This window comes from Tursiops truncatus, chromosome 13, assembly GCF_011762595.2.
Source record: "Tursiops truncatus isolate mTurTru1 chromosome 13, mTurTru1.mat.Y, whole genome shotgun sequence".
NCBI classification, from domain to species: Eukaryota; Metazoa; Chordata; class Mammalia; order Artiodactyla; family Delphinidae; genus Tursiops; species Tursiops truncatus.
In genome coordinates this window covers 85,935,745-85,943,550 of record NC_047046.1, presented here as the reverse complement: position 1 = coordinate 85,943,550, position 7,806 = coordinate 85,935,745, and the positions used below count along the sequence as shown (strand labels likewise).

Sequence of the window (7,806 nt, the reverse complement as noted above, 5' to 3'; positions counted from 1 at the left end):
TTTTCTAAAGCCGTTGTGGGCACAAACACAGGACTTTCTGCCCTGCTGAAAAAGCGGGAGGAAACGGGGTTCTCCCGGCCCAGCCTCTCCTCCCGTCTGTCCGCCTCTGGGTCCGCGGGGAGCTGCGGGCGCTGCAAGGCTGCGGGCACTTGCACGAAGCATCCCGGCTGCACCGACGAAGGCGGGACCACCTCGGTGCGCGTGGCCGCGGCCTCCCAAGAAACCGGAGCCGAATCCGGAGCTGGCCGAGGAGGCGCGGCCCAGACCTGCCAGCAGGGGGCGCCTCGGGCCCCTCCGAGACAAAGGCCCACAGCCCAGAGCCGGGAAATGGGGGCGGCGCCCGGGGCCGAGGTGGGCTGCCGGGGGGCGGGGCCTGGTGGCCCCTCCCAGGGCCGCCCCTCCCCCCCTCGAAGCCGCAACCCAAGCCCGCCCGCGGCCCGGGGGCCTGACCCGGTGCAGCCCGGCGCCCCCAGGGAGGGGACGAGGGATGACCTGGTGTCTTTCCTAAGATGGTTCCCGTTGGCTGCGCGGTCGCGGGCATCTGTCCCCGTGTCACCGACGGGCTTCCCCCCCGGCGCAGCGCGGCTGCACTGGTGGCCGCGAGGAGGGGACCCCGGGTCCGCATGGGCACGGCCGCCGAGGCCTGCGTGCTCCCTTAGGTGTCCGGGGGCACAAACCCCAGCGTCCCGACCCGGCGAGCAGGCCGGGCAGGTCCTCCCTCCCCGGCCCTGCCCGCCCCGCCGGCCCCTCCCAGCGTGACCTCATTCCCAGGCTGGGGAGCGGGGTGAGTCCGCCGCCCGGGCCCAGGCATTTGCAGGCACGCGCAGCGCGGACGGCCTCGGGTTGTCTTTAGAGACACCGTAGTTCTGTGTGGCCCAGGCCACCTTGCCGACACTGGAGCCCAGAGCACTGACAGACTCACTTCAGTGCTGTGTCGCGGGACGCCCAGGGCCTTCTCGCACTTTGCACCAGGCGAGAGCAAACCCTGGCCGCCGCGCAGAGACCCTCCCCGCCGTCTGCACACACGTCCCCAGCCCGCGGCCCGCGAGGGCTGAGGCTGCTGCCCGGCTCCAGTGCGAGTCGGGTCCAAACGGCTTGACCGGGTCTGCTGAGGGAGACCAGGGCCTCGGGGGCAGCTGTGCAGAGTCCTCAGCTCCCGCCGGGTGCTCGGAGGAGAAAGAAGGGCCTGTGAGTCAGACTTCCCTCCAGCCAGTGGGAGACACACCCGGAAGCATCTTCTCCCATCCAGGCCACACCTGTGCCAGCCGCGATGCTCCCTGCGCTGCGGCCGCTAGGAGTGCCCGGCCCCTTTGTCACGCTGCCCCAAACACTGGGGAATCTAATCCAAACGTTACTTTCCCTGGCCGCATAGCCAGGTCTTTCCCAACTTTGAAAGGGTTAGCTGGAAAAAAAAAAAAAAAAAAATCAAAGCCAAGTTTGGGGATTAAATTTCCTGTGTAGCTCAATCCGTTACAACGGAAATCCAGAGGGGAAAAAAGAATTAGGAACAAACTTCTTCGGTACTTTTCGCCTGTGCCCCAGTGAACCCGAGGCGCCCCTCGCCCTCCCCTCCAGAGCCAGGAAAGATCTGAATACTGTGATTATGACAGACTGCATTGGATACATTTTCTTTTTTAAGATAAAAGTTTTATTTCAGAGAGAAGCACAAAGCCGCCACTGTCGTGAACAAGCCAGGGCCTCGAAGGGACTCAAGGACTTTCCAGAGGGGAACAAAAGGCATTGGCTCTTGACTAAGGAAAGTCATTGGTGGCCCAGCCCCTGGGCCTCTCTTTCCCTCCTGCACTCCGGCCCCTGGGCTCTCACTGCAGAGCTCTCCTGGGGGCGACAGCCCTGCGCTTTCCCTCTCAGACCACTTACTCTTGCTACATCACCCCCAGGCCTCAGCCTGCCCCTGCCCCCGGCTGTCATCCCCGTTACCCACCAGGGTCCTTGGCCTCCTTAATCGATAGAAATTGATCAGAGGCCAGACAAATTCAGGCAAGGCTTTATTGGGGCCCCTGCTGCCGCACGAGGGAGCAGATTCCTTTGCTGGCTCACTCAAGTGGGGCGGAGCTGGTTCCTTGAACGGGGTGAGGGGAGGGGTGTGTCCAGGGGTCGGGCTGGAGGGGTGACTTAGGTGGTCTGCCCACCCCTTTGGCGGTGTTGAGTGCAGGGGGCATGCGCAGCACCCTGCTTTTGCTCCCAGCTCTTCAGAAGTGGCAGTTGGGCTTTTCTGGTCTTTTTGTATCTTGTTGTCCGTAATTTGCCCCAGCTGCACATGCACGCAGTTATTTTTAGTCCCTTATAGTTTCTTTGTATTTTGTTGCTGGAGGAGAAGTTTGTCCAGGTGCAAACATTGCAGCACTGCAGCAAAGGGTCCCAGGTCCCAGGTCCCAGCCTGGCTAACCCCTGCAGGACTGGGTTCACCTTCTGGGTTCCCACGAGATTCTCCCTATCACCCAGTAGAGCCCCATCCTTGACCTTCCTCCATGCTTACTCTGGCCATTGCCAACTTGGGGGGACCCCACTCAAACATTCGCTCCCACGACATGTATGGATTGAGCCCCAACTACAGTCTGAGCACAACTCACTGCCCTGTCTTGGGGGCTTCCATCTGCCCTTTCTCTAGTTCACCCTCAGCTCAAGTCCCAGAGCCATGTAGCCTGCAGGGGAGGGCGTCCTGGACCCTGACGCTTCCAACTGCCCTGAGTCTCTGTCCATCCTCACAGGTGGGCTCTACCATCTGACCATCTAACTGACACCAGTCCTCCCCGATTTCCTCCAGGTTTCTGGAATCTCCAGTCCTGGGCAAAGGAGGCAGAGTTCTCGGACTGCTGGTTCAGGGAAGTGATTAAAACCTGGCTCAAAATTCCTTCTCTTTTTTACCCCTCTTTCCACCAGTTATCCTCCAGAGATGTCATTTTTAATTTAATCCCAGGCCCTCCTTCCTCTTCCTGCTACAAAGTGAGCACAGTCTCCAAGCCTTAAACAAACAAACAAAGAAGGACCTTCCCTTTCCCTTCACCACCAACATCTTGAAGGGAACAGTTTCCAAGCTGCTTCGGCTCTGTTGACTTAGACCCCTAGAATCTGGCTTCTAACTGAATCCTTCCGTCCTTGTACAAAATTGCTGTCTCAGGGAATTCCCTGGCGGTCCAGTGCCTAGGACTCGGTGCTTGCACTGCTGAGGGTTCAATCCCTGGTCAGGGAACTAAGATCTCACAAGCCACGCAGCGCAGACAAAAAAAAAAAAAAAAAAAAAATGCTGAGATCAGAGTGACCGAATAGCCTATGTTTAGTTTTAATTTGGGTTTCGTGTTCAATGGGCAAGTCACTGTGTCCATCCTTAAGTACCCCTGTCCCCTCCAGTACACTCATCTGAAAGCAGCCTCTTTGTGGAAGGGGTGGTGTGTCCTGGAAATACCAAGGGCCTCCAAGGGGACAGGACCAGAAGTGGGGTTTAAATCCAGGTATAAAACCAGAAGTGTAGACTCTGAGACACCAGACCTCACAATCCCAGGTCCATTAGTTAGCTATTGCTGCATAACAAAATATCCCCAAACTTAGAGGCTTCAAACAATGAAAAACATTTATTGTATCACACAGCTTCTATGGGTCAGGAATTCAGGACTGGCTGAGATGGTGTTCTGGCTCAGAGCTGCTGCAGAGATTGCATCAAGGTGTTGGTTGGGGCCATGGTCATCTGAAGGCCACGTCCAGGACCGTCGACTCACATGGAGCAAGCTGGTCCCCCGTGGTGTGAAGTCGGCACGGGGCTGTTCGTTCATCCCCACAACTGGCGGCTGTCTCCCTCCAGAATTAGTGATCACAGAGGTCAAGGCAGAAGCTGCAGTGTCTTCAAATACCACACCAGGCACATCACAGGACGTCGTTTCTGCATTGCGCTATCAGTTACACAGCATGGGCAGGATTACCAAGGGCGTGGATACCTAGGGGCAAGGTAGGTCAAGGGCCATTTGGGGGCCCCAGCGGGTGAAATGAGCCTCTGGAAGGCGGAGGGAACATGGCTTTATAGGACTACTAATTCATAGTTTTCAAACCTTTCTTTACCTCTCGCTCTTTTTTTTTTTTTTTTTTTTGTGGTACGCGGGCCTCTCACTTTAGTGGCCTCTCCCGTTGCAGAGCGCAGGCTCCGGACGCGCAGGCTCAGCGGCCATGGCTCACGGGCCCAGCCGCTCCGCGGCACGTGGGATCCTCCCGGACCGGGGCACGAACCCGTGTCCCCTGCATCGGTAGGCGGACTCCCAACCACTGCGCCACCAGGGAAGCCCTCTTTATCTCCTTTTTTAAAGCTGAACGCTTTTATCGAAATCCCTTATATCAGAATCACAGTTTATACACAAATAAAAATAGAGCCTCCCTAGCTCAAGCCACGCAAACTGCTGGTTTCCCTCCCCAGCTGTCCCTTCTCTTCTCCCCTGCACTCCCCTCCCCACCACCATCAAGTGGTCCTTGAAGCTTCTCCAAAGGACAAAGATTTCGACCCAGAGAGCGTGAGGAAATGGGTCCTGCCTGCACCGCTGGGGCCACTGGATGTTAGGAACAGTTTTTGGAAAGCAATTTGGTGACAGCTATTAAAATTTAAGTACACATGTCCTTTGTCTGTCAGTTTTACTTCTAGGAATCCATCCCACACATAAACGTTCATAGGTGCACAGAGATGTAGGTACAAGGCAAAATTTTAGAAGCACTTAAATGCCTGTTTATAGAGGACTGCTTACATAAATGATAGTACATCAGGCTATTACCTGCCTATTAAAAAATTAGGGATTTTTACATGTATTAATGTGGAGACACCTATTGTTACATTAGAAAAGCGAGCTGCAGAATACTACTTACAGTGTGATCCTCTGTATGTGCACATGTAGACTTCATGGTCAGAAGGAATTTCTGGAAGGTGGTAACGTGGTTTCCCCTTGGGAAGTGAGAACAAGGAATATGTAGGTCAGTGAAGGGATCAAGAGATTTCTTTTTCCGCCTCACCGTGTGGCATGAGGGATCTTAGCTCCCTGACGCAGGGATCGAACCTGGGCCCCCTGCAGTGGAAGCGCGGTCCTAATCGCTGCACTGCCAGGGAGTTCCAAGAGATTTCAATTTTAACTTTACACCATTGACTATTTTTTAAATTGCTTCCGACCACCTTATGATGATTCACTTTCTTCTGGTGAAATACAGTTCATATACCATAAAATTCACCATTTTGAAGTGTACAATTCAGCAGTTTTTAGTTCACTCATAAAGGTGTACAGCTATCACCGCTACGGATTCCAGAATAAGATGGACTAATTTTACAATAAACATTGTTAAAGTAGAATGGGAAAATCTTCGATTATTATCTCCTGGTGTCCACACTTGCTTTGGTGGGCAGGTCACTTAGAAGGACTGCCCGTGGAGGGGCAGTGGCCATCACATCCCCACTGGGACCTCTCCCCACACTTCAGACTTTTGAAACTCCTTCTGGAGGCTGTCCCACCACCTCATCACACACTTCCATCCACAGGTGCTCACACCGGGCACCTCACCGATTCTGGATTTCCCTCCACCAACTGCCGTCGTGCCGTTCATTACCGAGGGTCACAGCCAGTGATTTTAACCGATCCCACCACTGATCATCCTTATGTATGTTCCTGGACATTGCCGATCCTCCTAGGGACTGCGCCAGGGGTTTTCTAAGCCCTGAGTGCAGGGAAGCAGGAAAGAGTGCATAGATCCACACCAGGATGAGGAATGACTCGCCAACACAGCCCGGAGCCTTCGCTTTCTCCATCACGGCTGCGACAGCGAGTAAGGATGCATTTCAGTCCTCAGGCCCCTCAGATCTTCACGGCTGTGTCACCTTCCTTCACAAGTTCGGTCCTGAAACCACTAGTGACAGTCCAGTCTTTGGGAACGCGGGCTATCAGAAGGCCAGGTTATCCTTGGTCAGACCCCGGCCTTTTCCGTCTTGACTGAATCTACCTTTGGTGTCTGGGTTCTCCCTGGTGACAGCCGCAAACCCCCCATGCCCGAGCTCTCCACATCGGGGCTCCATCCCTCCCACCAGCCAATATCTTGGGTTTCCCCGAGGGCCCACTGCATTCACGTCTGTGGGTTCCTTCCCCGAGCCCAGCTCCGACACAAGCCTTGGACCAAGACTCTGGACCTGTGGCTAAAGGCATTTTCCCCTCCTTACCCTTTCACATCGTACATTGAGCCCCTAGTTTGGGAACCTTGGAGCATTAAGCCCCTCCCTGGAATCACCAGATCCCAATCTTGTTTCCGCATCCCTACACCAAGTGGATTCGTAATCCTGGTGCGTGCAGAGGCTGGCCTGACGTGTCACTAAACAAACCCAGAGAGACAGCGACCACTGCCTAGTGGCGTCTGACGCACAGAGAGACTATGTGCCATTTATAAACGGCACGCAGCATGGGATGAAATCGCAGAACCTACGAGGCTCAAGACACTTAGATGGTAAATGGGTTCTGACTCATCTTGGTGCCTGTTTGCAGAATCTTAGCAGAAAATGCACTTGAGGAAACAGAGAAAAAGGAACTCGGAACAAAATAAAATGTCAGTGAAACGAAATGTTTTCGCTGGTTCGTCTTCCAGCCGGCAAGACCCCAGCAGGACTAACTGATTTCTTGTACGTTTCTGAGAGCATTTGTATAAATTCAAGGGTAGGGATCACTTTAGACAGAAAACAGAATATATAACTACTAACGTTTCAGTCCTATCAAATTAAGTTCAGATTGTTTTGGTTAGCTCACTTCCTTATCTTCACACAAGGGAAATCAAGGGGAAACTTTCAAGGGAAAATTTGGGCCCCTAGACCTCATCATAGGGGGCTGCTGGTTTTCTAGACTCTCCTCTTTGAGATTGCTTTTGCCCATCACTGCAAATTGAGACGATACCTTTTCTTTTAACCTAAAAGAAGGCTGTCTCTGCTCCTACACAGAAGAATGTGAGCTGCCTCAGCCACGCTGAATTGTTTGTTGTATCTTTTCCTAAATTAAAAACAAAGAAATAGAGTTCACGTGACTGTAGGAACGGAAGCCCTCAAAATTGCTTTTGCGGGGACTCCCCTTGGTGGTCCAGCGGTTAAGACTCTGCACTCCCAATGCAGGGAGCCCAGGTTCGACCCCTGGTCAGGGAACTAGATCCTGCATGCCGCAACTAAAAGATCCCGCACGCCGCAACAAATATCCCGCGTGCCGCAACTAAGACCCAGCTCGGCCAAATCAATCAATCAATCAATATTTTTAAAAATAATGAAATAAAAGTTCCAAAGACCTTAAAGATACTGCTTTGGCATCCATTGGGAAGAGGCATTGGATCCCCCCGTGGGCTCTGTAGACAGAAACAGGCACGTGCCGGTCAGTTGTGGTTTTCTTTGGGGAGCGGCGCAGACTCTCCTTTGCAAAACAGAGACTCCTCACATCTGACTCGGGAAGGAGAGCTCTCCAGAGACGCACACGCACCCGGTCATAATCCCTGCTTCTGTGCTCCTGAACTCCCTCCCTTTTATTTACAGGGAATGATATCTTTTAAAAGCCTGTGGGTGAAACTCGCGCTCAGCATTGAACCCAAAATGCGGTCCAGCACTGTGACCCGAGGCAGAATCCCGAGCTCCTCGCTCGTGGTCCCTCCTCTTCCCGCTTCCCTGCTTCGTCCCCTTCTGCATCCTCCGCGCTTCTTTCCTGTCCTGGGTCTCCCCACCACCTCCTGTTCTGGAACTCACGTCACTGTCCACAGCAGCTCCTGCTTCCACAGGCCTCGTGACAGCCCTCCCGGGATGGGGCGGGG

At 54.1% G+C, this 7,806-nt stretch overlaps 1 long non-coding RNA gene across 2 annotated transcripts; it reads left to right on the top strand.

Annotated features, from left to right (window-relative positions):
• Positions 1–1,079: 1,079 nt before the first annotated feature.
• Positions 1,080–5,096, top strand: LOC141276230 (uncharacterized). Of its 2 annotated transcripts, none has more exons than XR_012325482.1 (3): positions 1,080–1,188; positions 1,658–3,961; positions 4,144–5,096. It is a non-coding gene; the product is annotated as an uncharacterized lncRNA (long non-coding RNA). The 2 variants fall into 2 exon arrangements; XR_012325481.1 differs by having other exon boundaries at positions 4,126–5,096.
• The last annotated feature ends 2,710 nt before the right edge of the window (positions 5,097–7,806 follow it).